Source organism: Arachis hypogaea, chromosome 10, assembly GCF_003086295.3.
Source record: "Arachis hypogaea cultivar Tifrunner chromosome 10, arahy.Tifrunner.gnm2.J5K5, whole genome shotgun sequence".
In the NCBI taxonomy this organism is placed as follows: Eukaryota; Viridiplantae; Streptophyta; class Magnoliopsida; order Fabales; family Fabaceae; genus Arachis; species Arachis hypogaea.
Window position 1 is genome coordinate 10,479,081 of NC_092045.1, and position 15,349 is coordinate 10,494,429.

General features: G+C 35.6%; 1 long non-coding RNA gene across 1 annotated transcript; it reads left to right on the plus strand.

Moving 5' to 3' along the window:
* Positions 1-3,632: 3,632 nt before the first annotated feature.
* Positions 3,633-6,502, plus strand: LOC140175934 (uncharacterized). Its single transcript, XR_011867058.1, has 2 exons — positions 3,633-4,621; positions 6,252-6,502. It is a non-coding gene; the product is annotated as an uncharacterized lncRNA (long non-coding RNA).
* Positions 6,503-15,349: the final 8,847 nt, after the last annotated feature.

Below are 15,349 nucleotides of genomic sequence, written 5' to 3' on the forward strand. Positions count from 1 at the left end.
GGGTGTTACATTATGGTATCAGAGCGGTCTTTCCTGTAGAGCCTGAGGAATGAACCGACTATGCTTCAATTGCATATTCTGAGAGTCTGTCATGTAGTAGGTCTTGTTTGAATAACGAGAATAGAGCTTTAAGTACATGACGGTCTATTGATTAATGCCATTAGTCTCGCATTGCATAATTCCTGGTATTAAGTTTGGCCGGCTTAACACTAGTAAATTATGTATATGGAAGCACCAATGGTTTATCATAGACGATATGGAGTCATAGATAACGTGAGTCGCGGGTTTTGTGAATGTTAGAGATTATTTCTCGAAGTTACGCGGTTAAGTGTCTTGAACTCTGCGAATATCACGTATCTTATTCCTGCTTTGTATGCTCTAAGGTTCTTGTCTGCGATACTTTTCTTGAAAAGTGATCAGATTATCTTTCAATCCTACTCTTGTTCACGTACGCTCTTGTTTGATCCTAACTGCCTATGCCTGTTTAAAATCCTTGGTGTATTTACCTTCTTTATTTAAGCACTTCCTTTTGAATCATGTATTTTTTTTATATAGCTTTGAATCTGTTTGATGCAGTACACCTTTTTAAGTTCATATTTCGAGTCCTTTGTAAACAAATTGTAATTTAGTTTTCCTCTTATTTGATGATAATTACAGTCATTCTTTAAATCTTAATAAAACCACTTTTGATTTGAAATATACAACCTCTTTTAATTTGATATATACTTCTTTATTTAAACATTGAAAGTTTCTTATACAGTTTAAAAAATTAATTGTTTCCAATACCTTGCCTGTTTTTTCACTGATTTATGGAAATGTAAATATACTTTAAATGCAATTTGATTTTCTAACAATTTTATTACTGTTTTTACAAATATCCTTATTAGACTATATATGTAGATATTTTTTTTAAAGAAAGATTTTTATCTCTTCCTAGTTGGTTTTTGTTTGGTAAACTTCACCTAATTTATTTTTAATTTGAATTTGATTTAGCATATTACATTGTTTATACAATTGTTGTTCGTTTAGAAAAAAAATGTTGGACTCATGTCTTTCTTCTTGTGAATAGACCAATTTCTTTCTTAAGCTTTTCGTTTCTGAGAATGTCATATTTGATTCTGTTTTTAATTACTCTCTTACCTTTTTTTTTGAACATCATCATTAGTCTTAGTTTTTCATTTCTTATGAATCTCATGCTCATCCGAGTCAACTTGAATTCGTTTCCATCTGATGCACCATTTGTCCTTTTATTTGTCTTTCTTTAGTCAAAGATTCTTTCTTGAGAATTTTCTATTGATTAAGTTACCTTTCCTGACGCGTTTTGTATTCCTTTGGACCAATTGAAAACTCATTTAATAATCCATATCTAGTGAGTTCTTGTTGAATTCTCTTGATTTGAAGATTCTTTCTTCCATGGACTAATTTCCTTTTAAGCGCACCATAATTTTCTTAAATGATTTTGCGAGGTGGTTATTCTAAGTATACTCTCAAAATTTTGTTCTGGACCATTTTGACGAAGTTTTGAGTTCTTTTAAAGAAATTTAAGTTTTGAATCGACTTTTTAAGTTGCTGAGTTCCTTCTTAAGCTTTTCGTTTCTATGAGTGACATGCTTTATGAATCCTAACCGAAATCCTTTGATTTAAGTTCCTTTCTTAAAATGAGTTAGTTTCCTTTTTCACATCTTAATATTATTGAACATCTTTATAAGGTTGTGAATTCAAGTATATTATTGGAGTTTTGTTTTAAACCTTTTTAAACAAGTTTTGAGTTATTCTTATGCAAAGTTGTCCCTGACTTTGAATTGCTTTACTTGAACAGTGTCTCTCTTTGATGTGATTTGAACTTGTTTTGAGACGATATAACCGTCTATTGAAGTTTTAATAAAATCGCTTTCAATTCAGCTTATACTCCTTTACCTTATACTCTGAAAAATTCTGTATGTGATTTAAATCGTTCGATTATAGTGTATCATCTTTTCCTTTTATGAGTAAAACTTTATCTTAGGTTTTCTTCCAACAAGATTGTAGTTTTCATACATGCTTGAAAAAGAAGAGAAAATACAATTTTGCTCTTGGCCAAATTAATCTTTTTATTTACAAAGTTTGTGTAATCTATTTCCACTTTAATTTATATTGAAATAATGTCACATTTACGCTTTTATTAATCTTTTGAAGGATGTTTGTTACCCATTTTCTCTTTTAGAACATGAAATGATTTCTCCTTAAGTTTTCCATTCTTTACGAACAATGCATTCGAGAATATTTTTAAACCATACTCTTGAGTTCTATACACTGTCTTTGGTTTGGATATCCTTCTTCTGTAAACCTCATATCTCTTGATTTAGCTTGAATTCGTTTCAAAATACTGCATTGGGTTTCATCTTATTGGTCTTATCGAATTCCTTTGATTCAAGAGTTACCCTTGTAGTTGTCAGTTGATTCTCTTTTTAGCACCCTTCATTGCTTGTATATCCTTGTTTACTTGTGGTCTCAACAATTCTTTCAAACTCTTATGAATGTTGTCCTTCTTTTCTAAGGTTTTGTGTTCTTCTGAATAAACTCGAAAATTGTTTTAATGTCACGTGCGACCTTTAAGTATAGTAATACGATACGTTTGTTCCTTAAGATGTGTTTATGGATATGGAAGGTGAAGTGGTAAGTGTACGACGTTGTGAGGAGTTGTGAAAATTTCCTTTCTCGCGGAAGGGTTTGCAGATGTTAGGCTTATCGTCGGTCAGGGAGTTGTGAAGTGACTGATGGAGTTAGGAAGCGGAAGTTTTGAATTGGTACGAGGTCCGTGCGCAGACGTTATCTTGTTTGTTTGTTTACGTCAGCCTATTTTCAAACTTTTGCCTTCTAGATACCCCTTTATTTTAACAAAGGCCTAACTAGGACACTTGCACTTCTTGTGACATCTTTGTTTTGAACCATCTTGTAACTTTTGCTTTAGACCACACTTTTTTTTTCTTTCTTTACACCTAAGTTTTGCAAAATATTTGGTATTTAGAAAATTATATACATGAATACGCCATGACCTCTGCTTTTCTAAAATATACAAAAGTAAAGTATTCAAAACTGTTTTAGTATTTTAAGTATTAAGTTAATTTTCGAGGACGAAAATTTTTATAAGTGGGGTAGGATGTAAGACTCCTAAATTTTTAAAAATTATTAATAAATTATTTATGATATATTATATTTATTTAAGATTATATTTTTAGAGATTTTTATATAAAAGTTGAGTAAACCCTTATTTATTATTTAGAGTTCTTATAATTGAAAAATAATGAATAGTTTATATGCCTTAATTTTAATATATAGATTTTTAACCTTATTTTATAAATAAAAGAGAATTAATTTACTTATCTCTAATTTTTACTAAATTAGTATTTAACTGAAAATTATTTAAAAATTATTAATTAGAAGACATTTTTAAAGATGGATATTTATATTTAATTTGATTTCTATTATTATCCTACTTTTTATTTAAATCATAAATAGCTTGTTTTATAAAACTTTATTCAACCGTAAGGAAATTATTTGAATGCTTTAATGCTGCTGCTTTGGAAATATAAACAAGACATAGCACTTTATTTTATTTAATAATTGTTATGATAACTAGATTTAGCAATTCTGGTTCTGATTTTAACTAAGAAAAGATTGGGAGTTAATTATCACTCACTTCTTCCCTTTTCCTTTTCACGCTAAACAAAACCCTAACCCCTTCTAAGCTTACCCTCCACCGCCACACTCTTTTTCCCAATACCCAGCAATACCCAAGTACCCAACGTAACTCCAAAATAATAAAAAAAAAGAACCAAAAGAAAGAAGAAGAAAAGGGGAGGGCTGACCACATCACCAGCGCAGGAAAGAACCGAGGGGAGAGAGAGAGTGAGGCGTCTGAGAGAGAGAGAGTCAGAGGGAGCTGCTACGCCGTTGCGAGGGAGAGGAGGCGCCGCTGCTGTTATTGCCTCGCCGTCGCCGATTGATGGAGGGGGAAAACACGTGACTGAGGGAAGCACCCAGGAGATGCGAGGAAGAGGAGCCGCCGCGCTTTGCCGCAACCAGCACCATCGTTTCCTGCGCCGCTGCTGAGTCAAGACGTCGCCACCGAAGCCTATCGCCGCCATTCGCGCCTCTATCGCCGTCCGAGAAGCTTCCATGGTCGTTGCCGTCGAGCTCACAAGTGAGAGAAAGAGAGTTGCATGTGAGAGAGAAAGGTGTTGCGCCGCCGTTCTTTACTGTGCAGCCACCGCCACACCTTGTCATCGCTAGAGCTGCCACCGCCGCATGCCACCGCCGCTTCTCACCGCCAAGGGAAAACCTTGCCTACGCTGCTGCCTTCCAGGCTAGATTCACCGATTAATGCTCTCTGCTGCCTTAAACACTCAGATTAATGCTACTGCCGCCAGAACGGGTTTCCTGGTCTAATTTCTGCTTCTTGTGGCTCCACCGTTCTGTTTCTCTGTAGCTGCATCACTGTCATTGCAATTCATATTGACACGGTTGTTATAAGAGGTGTCGGGCTGTTGTTATTTCCATGGGGGTTATTGTTGTCACTGTCGCCATGAATTGAAAGAAAAGGGAATTACCACGATAAATTACGCGAACTCAGCTAGTTGAGGTAGGGATGTCTTTCTTAAATTTGTTTTCCTTTTCAGAGTTGTGATAAATCGATATTAATGCGTGAAATACATTTCTGTGATTTCGTAAGTCTTATGAATTGGATTGAGCTGTTTTGAATGAACGAGATTATTAATTTGATTGACAGATTGATCGATTGAGAAAATTGGGTGTTTTGATTAGTTGAATGATATTGTTAAAGTGGTTTTTCTTGAATTATCGGATGAGATTTATTATTGGCATTTAGTTTAACTTTAGAAAAGGTTTGATTTTAGAAAAGATTGAATATTGAAATCTGATTTGATGCCGGAATCTGATTTTAAAAACAAATTTGGAAAGGACCTGATATTTGAAAATGGCTTGTTTACTGAGAATAATTTACTATTTTGAAAAAGGTGCGAACAAGGTTTGAGGAATGGTTTGGTTTGAAACTGTTTGAGAAAACCGAGAGTTCTTAATCATTGATTGGATTTTGGATTTTACAGTTTTCTTGGATTTCAGTATGGTTGTGAAAATGGTTATTAGAAATGATTTGAATGATTAACAGGCACTTGGTTTGGTTTGGTTGGGACCCGGAAAGGGTGGCAGTGTCCGAGTTTTAGAGGAGATGCTGCCGAAATTTTATAAAAATAGAAGTTTTATTTGAATTAGTTATTTTAAAAAGGTTTAATTTTAAGCATTATATAGTTTAAGATTACTTTATTTATCAAAGGAAAAGTTATGTTTGAATTGGGAATTGTTAGTGAACGGAATGGAAAGAAGGACGATGAGGATTTTCTTTGAAATATGATTTTGAATGAAATCCGATAAAATTGGAAATGAGGTATGATTGATGAATGATAATGATGTTGAGAATGACTTAGACATTGATGAATGTTGAATGAATTATTTATATGGCTTATGAAATTGAAATATCTGAGACACGAGTTTCCCTGGATAAAGTGCTGTGGCTTGCCACCATGTGTACCAGGTAGAAAATTCGATACTCTGTTGACCCTACGACGTAAGTGTGACCGGGCACTATATAAATTCCCGGGAATGTTACCCCCATTGAGCAATATTGGTTATTTGAGAAAAAGCTATGCATAGACTCTTGGGGATGCACGTCGGGGGACAGTCTAAGGACAATTCAGACTTGTCGGGTTGGCTGGATAACCGACAGATGAGCCTCATCAGCCATAGGACAGGCATGCATCATATGCATTTGTATGCTTTGCTTGAGTTTGAACTTGTTTTGGTTTGCCTAATTGCTAAACTGTTCTTAACTGTTACTTGAACTATTTGCTGTAATTGCTACCTACTTGTGTTTTCCTTGTCTGTTTTGCCTGTGTTTGTTCTGCCGTGCTACATTTGAGAATGAACTTTGGTGCTGAATTATTGATTGTGCTGTTTGATTGTGTGTTTGGTTTTTGATTGAGATTCTCTTATAGGAAAGGAAAGGTTTCGGATTTCTAAAAGATTAAAAGTTATTTCTTTGAAAAGGTTATGAACGATTATTCATTGGTTTTTAAAAGATTCATAAGGCAATGATAATCACTGAGCTTAAAAACAGCTTTCTTATTGAATATCTTCTTATGACAACTTTGAAACTCCGTGGTGAGACCGTGTGGTTAGGTTCTCACCCCCTACAGGTTTACCTTTTCAGGAACCGGGTGAAGAAGCATTAAGAAGAGTTATACTGCGTTTGGTTTATATGCTGTTGTATTGATTAGATTATTTTTCTTCCCTCGTCTTTGTTATTACAAGTTTGTAAGAGGGATAGGAATTGTATGTTTTATATGTATAATATATTGAACTATTATGTAAGGAGTCTTGTATATGAATGTATGCCTGTTTTGTATTTTTCTTAAGATAAAGTATTTATTTATGGTTTTCAAAGAAATCAACGATATAGTGTCGAATCACAGGCTCCTATTTTATTATTTAGTATGTAAAGTGGTCGTAATACTTCTTGCTATTAGAGTAGCGCAGCCGGAAGCGTGACTTCTGATAGAGAGGGTGTTACAATAACGCTGAGTATAGTAGGATTTAGTGTCACAAGTTAGCGGTAGATTTATCGAAAATTTTGACAATAAATTCATTAGGCAAACAATTACCGACGAATTCGAGTTTTCGATGGCAAATTTGTCCGTAATAGAGGGAGGAAAAAAAAGAAAAATTGGCACGATAATTACCGTCAGTTTTTTCCGATGGTAAACCTAATTAATGGATTGTTGTGTTTTGGTCACTCGCTGAATTTGAGTCGGGAACCCTCTCCCCCCTCCCCCTCATTTTGAATTACAATCTCTCTCTCTCTCTCTCTCTCTCTCTCTCCCCCATCTCCTGCAGCCCCCTCCAGTAACCTCCTCTCCCACTGATTTTGAATTAGACTATCTTTTCTCACCCTTTCGTTTCTCACTCTCTCTAACCCTCTCGCCTCTCCTATTTCCGATAGCAGTCCCCTCATTCGGCAACCCCCTCTCAGGCGAGCTTCGATGAAACTTCGACAGTGAGCGTCTTGCATCAACGACATCAGAAGGAATAGTCGTGGTGACTGTCCAACATTCACCTCCTACACCTCCAAGAACGGTAGCGACATCACGCTCATCCAGAGTACCCCTTGTCATTTTAGGTATTCGTTTTTCACTTTTGTTTTTCTGCTTTTAGATTTTCTTGTTTCCTCTTTATATTATATATTATTTTCTATTGTTACGGTGTTCTTGTTGACACGATTTTAATTAATGAATGAGTTAAGATTTAGGATCTGTGAACTTGGTTTTCACATGGTTCCTTTATTCTTGTCGGGGTTCTTTATAAGTGTTTTTTGTAGATTAGGGAAGGGCTAGAGTTGAAATGTCAATGAATAATAATCTACGTGTCCTTTTTATGGTAAAAAATGTCCTTATCTCTCGTTATATGTTGATTAGCTTTTGTTGGATAAGAGCTAAGTAGTCATAATAGGTCCACATAAAATTGGATTTGAGAATTAAATTGTCAAAATTTATAGTGAATGACAAATGCTCATGCTTTTGGATGTTTATTGCAATTTGTTTATTTTATAAACTCAGCTAACACATATTCATAATTTGTTAAGTGTACCCAAAATTTGTACTTTATGCTATGTAAGTTTGTTTTAAAATTAAATCAAATGAATATTGTACTCCTTTGATACTATTGATGTATGAACACCAATACATGGTGATACTTGTTCGTATTGATTATTGCTTTGATTATTAAGTTTGTGCACTTTGCTTTGATATACTTCTTTGTTTGTCATTCATCACTCCACTTCACAAACACTCGATTATGATGCATGAATTTCGTTTTACTTTTTGTTGACTTCTTTGTTTGTTTTAACTTGCGAATGTTCTTGTTTTTCCTTTATATTATTTTTGTTCGTTATTATTTTTGTTTTTCCAATTCTTTATAGACATGACGACAGGTAGATGTGTCACGAATCGACCTTGTGGTTGGGGGTAGAGGGAGGGTGTCTACTGGTACCTTCAGGACTTCTCGGTCATTGTCCTTTACGCCAACTATCCTTGGGATGTCACAGGTAATGGGGCCACATGATCAGCCATTCATCCTGGTCCCTAACCCCAACTACATGGCTCCTTCTGCTGCGCCACCCCACCACTAGGAAGTTGTCCGACAAATTCACTAGTGTGGACTCCTCAACCACCTCCATCCGCTCAGCAGCCCATGACTTCGATGGCGATGACACCTCCAGCGATCGACATCACAGTGCCAGATTTGTCTCACGGATCCCAGCCAGATTTGCCTCTACCACCACCTGTAGTATGGATGACGATTTGGCCTGACGTTTTGATGGCTTGTGTATTCTTTTAATGTGTCTTAAATACAGTGTAGTTAGTTTACTTTAGTTAGATTCAATTTTCTAATTTTAATGGATTTAGGTTGTTAAGATAGGTTCGATTTATGTTAGTAGGTTTAAACTTCTGAAAGTGTGAGAATTCCTGATTATTGATGGATATTGCTGATGATTTTGTGTTGTATATTACCATAATGGTTTGTTTGTGAATTGTTTAAGAGAATTTTTAACGGATAAAGTTGCAGGCGCCTTCTAATTATAGACGAAACTCTGTCGAAATTTCTAAAAATTCTAAATATGATTGAAGTTCAAATTTCAGTTAAACTACTAATCTTAAGTTTTTCATTGATAGGTTTATGCCAAATAATAATGCATGTACACAGGAGTGAACCAATGTCATTAAGTTGATGTACGACCACCCATGACCGAGCTACAAAAAAATTCCTGCTAAGACCAGAGAGCGATGGTTTCAGAAGTAGACGGTGAGAACTCAACATATTTAAGCCTTAGCTACTTTACATCTTCTATTTTGTTTAATACGGTATACTTCGATTAACTAGTGATAAATACTTCTTTGAACATGAAAATTTTACATGGGACAAGACTCACGATACCATAATGAAAAAGATCTTCGACCATCATATGGTTAGGCGACTTCAGTAGATGATGGAGAACGTACGTGAGAGGCGTGACCACCTTACTATTTGGCTCCCTCCAAACATTAAGAAGGAATTGTACGTCCATTGGGAGACTGATGACGGATTCAGGTATTGTCATCTCACAAACAGAGCCAACAAGGCATCACCCAGGTCATCGAAGTATACTAATGGGTCAGCGACTTTGATGAAAACAAAGGCCAGGCTGGTATATGACTTGTTTCATTTTGTTATTTAGTTCATTTGTCTTTGAAATATAATGTCACTACTACTTGATTTAACATATTATTTCAACATGTGTAGTCTAAGTCGTTCGATCGTGATACCACGATGGTAGTGCATATAAATAATTTTTTAAAATTAAAAATAAAACTTTTAATTTTATTTTATTTTTAATAAAAAATTGTATATATCAAACTTTTTAATAGACTTTAAGTTAGGTTAAATTCAATAACAAGCCAAATTTAATATTTAAAACATAATTTATAACGAACTATATACTAGACTTACAGACTTATATGTTAAGAGTAAAGTGTGGCAAGACCTTATCTATTTCTACCTATGGAGTTGCTCTTGTACTTTCTTTAAAAAAGTATAAGTGTAATTAGGAGCATAGTTATCAAATCTAGCCCAACCCAATCGGTTCGACTGAAAACCCGATCACCCGATTATCTAGTTAGGTCAAGTCACCCTTCGAACTATCCAAGCAACAGACCTAGTTAAAATCAGTTTGACCCATGTGGTTTTCATCAAAATCGGTGATATGGTCGGTTTACATAATCCAGACCAGGTCATGCTTAATTCTTTTTTTAAAAATTTCGAAAATGAAGCCGTTTTCCTTCATCAAAAGTTCAAACGCTTTTAACCTAGCCCTCTCCTCCTTCGTCTCATCGCACTCTCCTTGAGGCCTGAAGCTCGAGCTCTCTCATTTCTTTCACTATGGCTCACTGGCTCTCGCACTCAAGCTCTCTTCCTCTCTCGTCTCCAGTCTCCCCTCAAGCTCGTCATCAGTCTTTGTGTTGTCAATCGTCACCTTGTCGCACTGGGTCGTGCTAGCGCATCTTCCCTGCGCTCATCGTTGCCCGCAGCAGAAGAAGTAGGTCTCAGGATTGGTCGTTTTTGTCGCTCTCTGTCTCGTCACCGTTTCGCACTCAATCGCGCACCTTCCTTGCGCTGTCATCTCCAGAAGCAGAAGCAGCAGGTTTCGGGACTGGTTGCCGTTGTCGTCTTCTCGCTACGAGTCTCGCCGTCAGCTTCCTCCTCACTGCCAGCTTCCTCCCCGCCGTCAGCTTCCTTCACACAACCAGAACCCAATTTAGTGAGTTCCAAAAAATTTTCCTGTTCTTTCTGTTTTAGTTTTGTTGCTATAATTTATCACTGCACTTTGATTTTGTTGCTGAAAGGTGTATTTATTGCTAAAAATATCACTGAATTAGTTTTTTTGTTGAAAATCATCACTGACATGAATTGTTACCTTGAATAATTTGTTACCAAAAATATTACTGAGCTAGTTTTTTATTATTGCTGAAAATCATCACTAAGTTGAATTCGTTAGTGATTGAACTTTTGTTGCTGTCTTACTGAAGAATCACTTAGTTAAATATTTGTTAGTGGTTGAAGCTTGAATTTATTAGTGATTGAACATTGAGTTTGTTGCTAAAAATCATTAACGTTGAATTTATTACTCATTATCATCACTAAATCTGGAACCTGTTGTTGACTTGCTGAAATAATCACTTAGCTAAACTTTTTTTTTTAAATCATCATTGAGTTAAATTTTGTTGTTGAATTTGTTGTTAAAAATTTTTTAGATGAATTTTTCTTTTTTTTTTGCTAGAATTTTAATTTGAAAATATCTTCATCACAAATACATTTAGAAATCGATTATGTTATCTTTTGTTATCTCTTATTCATTTAAATTGAGAAAATATTTTATATTAATGACTAATTTATTATTTTTTTTACCAATTATATCTAAATAGTAATACTTGAATTTTACTAATATGTTTTATTGTAAAGGGATGTATTCTAATATTTATTTTTAAATTTATTTTTTAAATTTTACATTTTTATTAAATTATAACCCCATCAAGCGAATAAATCAGTGATCCAAATTCCAATAATCCAATTATACGATCAGATCAATTATCCATTCGGTTATCGTAACTATTAATCTACGATAACGAGTGACGCGGAACCACATTGTCTTACACGGAAATTGGTATCCACTAAATTGTGGTTACTTAGAATAGGTTCATGCATTATTGACGTTGCCTGGTCAAGCTTGGCTAATAAAAAGTTGTAAACACATCTTAACCACTCTGAAGTACCAAAATCAAAATTCATATTCGTTTTCTTTACCCCTATCATCATTTTCCTCTTGTCTTTCTTTCTGCATCCAAACAAGAAAACGCGCCTTTTCTTTGTACATGACATATTTGGCGTTAATTTCTTTTCTTGGTTTGGGTACGTATTTGAGCCCCAGAAAAAAACAGTGCAATAGTCAAACTTGGACTCTTCCAATAATAATAATAATAATGCTCGCAAGAGAATATCTTTTTCCTCTCCATGGAACTAAGCGACTAAGGATTTTTTTTCCGATTTCTGCATGACCTTTAAAATTTGAATTTTACTTTATAAAGTAAAGTGTGATTTTTTATCACTAATTTTATAGGTGGGACCAAAAATAAATATTAAAAAAAAATTATTCAAAGATAAAAAATTACACTTTACTCTATAAAATAAAATTTAAATTTTAAAAAATCTAAATCCCCTCCGCACACTTCTTTTACGATTAATTTTTAATCGTTTTACTTATAAGTAGATCTTGCACTAAACTAAAATTCTTTGCCTCCACACACTTCTTTTACTTTTAGTATTCTTTTAGTGTTTTACTTATAATTAGACCTTCCATTAACCTCTAAGGGAAAAAAAACTATATGAAAACAGATTAGAAGAATAAATAGAGTTTGAAGGTCATTTTTAAAACATCTTTAATGTTCAATTTTAATTCAATTTTATTTTAAGTCGCATAAAATATTACATAAATATTTATAAAATTATATATTATAAAAATTAATTTTAAACTCTATAAAATTTGTCATTTTAATATTCGATCTTGTTTTAATTTAAAATTTATATTATTTTTAATTAAATCAAATAATTTTAATTAAATTACAAAAACTTAACTAAAATAAAAATATAAAATTACAGAATTAATAAGAATAAATGGCCATTTGTACTCATGAGAGATGAAAACACTGACATTTGTATCCATGAAAGCTCGAAACTAATCTTGTACCCATGATAGATGCTGTCCGTCTGACAAAAATACCCTGGCTTGGATCTGAGTTTGGTTCGTGGGTTTTCGAACCTATGTGGCACTCCCACCCCACCAAAGCTCCCAGCAGCATCAGACAAGCCAAAATTTTCAAACAGCAGAATCAAAACAGCAAACTTTTCAAACAGTAGCATGAATCAAAACAAACCTAAATCAAAACAAACAGAAGCGCTGGCCTGGTAGTGGCACTGCTTCAATTGCAGTAGTGGAGAGTGAACGCAGCCATGAAACAGGGAAAAATGGAGGGGATGGAAGACACAGGGGCTGCACCCTGTTTTGGTCGTTCCATGGGAGAACGGGAAACGGGGTTGGAATTGCGAAGGTGCTAGGCTGGTTCGCGATGGTGAGATGGGATGACAGAGAAGGAAGAAGAAAGGGGAAAAGGGGCTCATCGTCGGTGTCGCTGTGGCTCGTCGACGGTGCGGCGGTTCGGCCAGTGAGAGAGAGGGAGGAGAAGGTGGCCGGTTCGTTGGTGTGGCTGAGGAAGACAAAGAACACGCAAAGGGGAGAAAAGGAAAGAGGGTTGCGGTGGCTCGTAGAGGCCGACGGTGATGGATGGCGGGGCTAGGGTTCGGACAGGGGAGTGGTGACGGGTTGGAACGCCGTAAGGACGCTGCGAAAAAGGTTGGGTGTCGCGACTGTTTGGTGGCAGACGAGAGGAGACCCAGGAATGGAGAAGGTGGCCGCTGCCACTCTGGGCTTTGGTGGAGAGGAGGAGCTGGCGCTGTGGTTTCTAGGCTTAGCGGAGGTGAGAAGAGGGGAAGAAGAGAAAAGGGCGCGGCAGTGTGGGTTGTCGCCGGAGGTTGTGGTGAAGGGAGGTGGCTGTGGCGGTGCTGAGGTGATGGTGATGGAGGTTATGGTGGCTGGGAAGAGACAGTGATGGATGGGGATGATGGTGAAGAAGATGAAGATGATGATGGTGAATGGTTGGCTCAGATATGGCTTTGGGGGTGGGGGTGGGAGTGCCACGTAGGTTCAAAAATCCACGAACCAAGCTCAGATCCAAGTCAGGGTACTTTTGTCAGACGGACAGCATCTATCATGGGTACAAGATTAGTTTCTAGCTTTCACGGGTACAAATGTCTGTGTTTTCATCTCTCATGGGTACAAATGGTCATTTATTCGAATTAATAATTATGTACTATATATAAAAGATATTACGCACTAATAAAATAGACTTTAAATATATTATCTAATCAAGCATAACAACATTAAAAAATACATAGCATATTTGAGATATTACATAAATAAAATAATAACAAATACAACATAATATATATAAAATCCTAAACTTAACTTATTAAGCATTGTGAACTACTAGATATGCTCAACCAAGTCTGCTTGTAGTTATGATATTTTTATCTATCACGAAGTTTGACATTTCTTTAAATGTATTTCTTAGGAGTAAAAAGCTCTTCGCCTAACTCCGGCTGTAAGATGTCATTCTCAACATCGTCATTAGTAAGGAATTCAGTGAAGTTACCAAAATACGTGTCTCTTTTCTCTTCAACAATCATATTGTGCTTTCACATAAATTCTTTTGAAGTTTAGAGTCCTGATAGGTTTCAAGCTTTTGTCTTCAAAGAATATTGGGAGATCATTGGTCCTGATGTTTGGAATATGATTAAGCAGGCGTTCTCCGGTATTGTTCTTGATACAAGGATGATGGAGACTCTACTGGTTCTTATTTCGAAGGTTAAAAAGTCGGTATCTATGAAGGACTTCAGGCAGATTCGTCTCTGCAATGTGATTTACAAGATCATCATGAAAGTCCTTGTTAATAAGCTACGCCCTCATCTTATGGAGATTGTTGGCCCGCTTCAAGACGGGTTTATTCCGAAACGAGGAACTCCTGACAACATCATTATTGCGCAAGAAGTTCTCCACTTTATAAAGAAGACTAAATCCAAGAAAGGCACCTTGACCTTTAAGATTGATTTGGAGAAAATTTATGACAGAGTTGACTGGAGATTTTTTGCCCATACCCTTCAGAACTTTAGTTTTTTCAGTCCTACAATTAATTTGATTATGAATTATGTCACTACTTTCTGCTTGTCTATTCTTTAGAATGGGAATCGTATGAATGATTTGACTCTTAGTCGGGGTCTTAGGTAAGGAGACCCTATATCACCTTATCTTTTTTTTGTTGTGTATAAAGAGATTGGCATACTATTTTAGTCATTAGGTTGATCTGGGCTTGCGGGAGTCGGTTGCTGTTTCTAGAGGGGGACCAAGAATATCCCACTTAATGTTTGCGAATGATTTGTTTTTATTCTGTTAAACTACAAAGAGACAAGTGCAAAATATAATGGTAGTTTTGGAGAATTTTTGCAAAACATCTGGGATGAAGATTAATGTGGAGAAGTTTAAAGCACTTTACTCAAATGTGCAAACAGATTTGGGGGTGGGTTGGTATTGGTCTGGGGTTACATCCAAAGTTTATAACTCATGCAATAGTTAATTATGGTTGTGTAAGCAACTTTTTAGATGGGAGGAGCGGGAAAATTGGCCTTGGCTTTGGCGCCAACTTGTTCCGAAAAAGCACAAATGTTTACTTGAATGTGTCTTAGGAAGGCTCTTCTTATTGCAAATTTTCGTTTCAGAAGATGGATGTCATCATCGGATAGGTACCCAAGATGTCTTTCTAGCTAGGAATCAATTTTACATTATATTTAGGATTGTCCAAAAGCTCAGCTTGTATGGCACATGTTGGATATTTCTTGTCATCCTATGGATTTGAAGAACTAGTTCTTGTATCATAGCATAGAGCATCCGTTCAGGTTCTTTTCGAGACTTTGGTGGATATGGCGAGTAAGAAATAATGACATCTTTAATTCTCATGAGACTTGGCCTCCGAAAAAGGTGATGTGTCTGGCTTTAGCTTCAGAAAAAGGGCTTAAGAGTGTTTTTGAATTACAACAT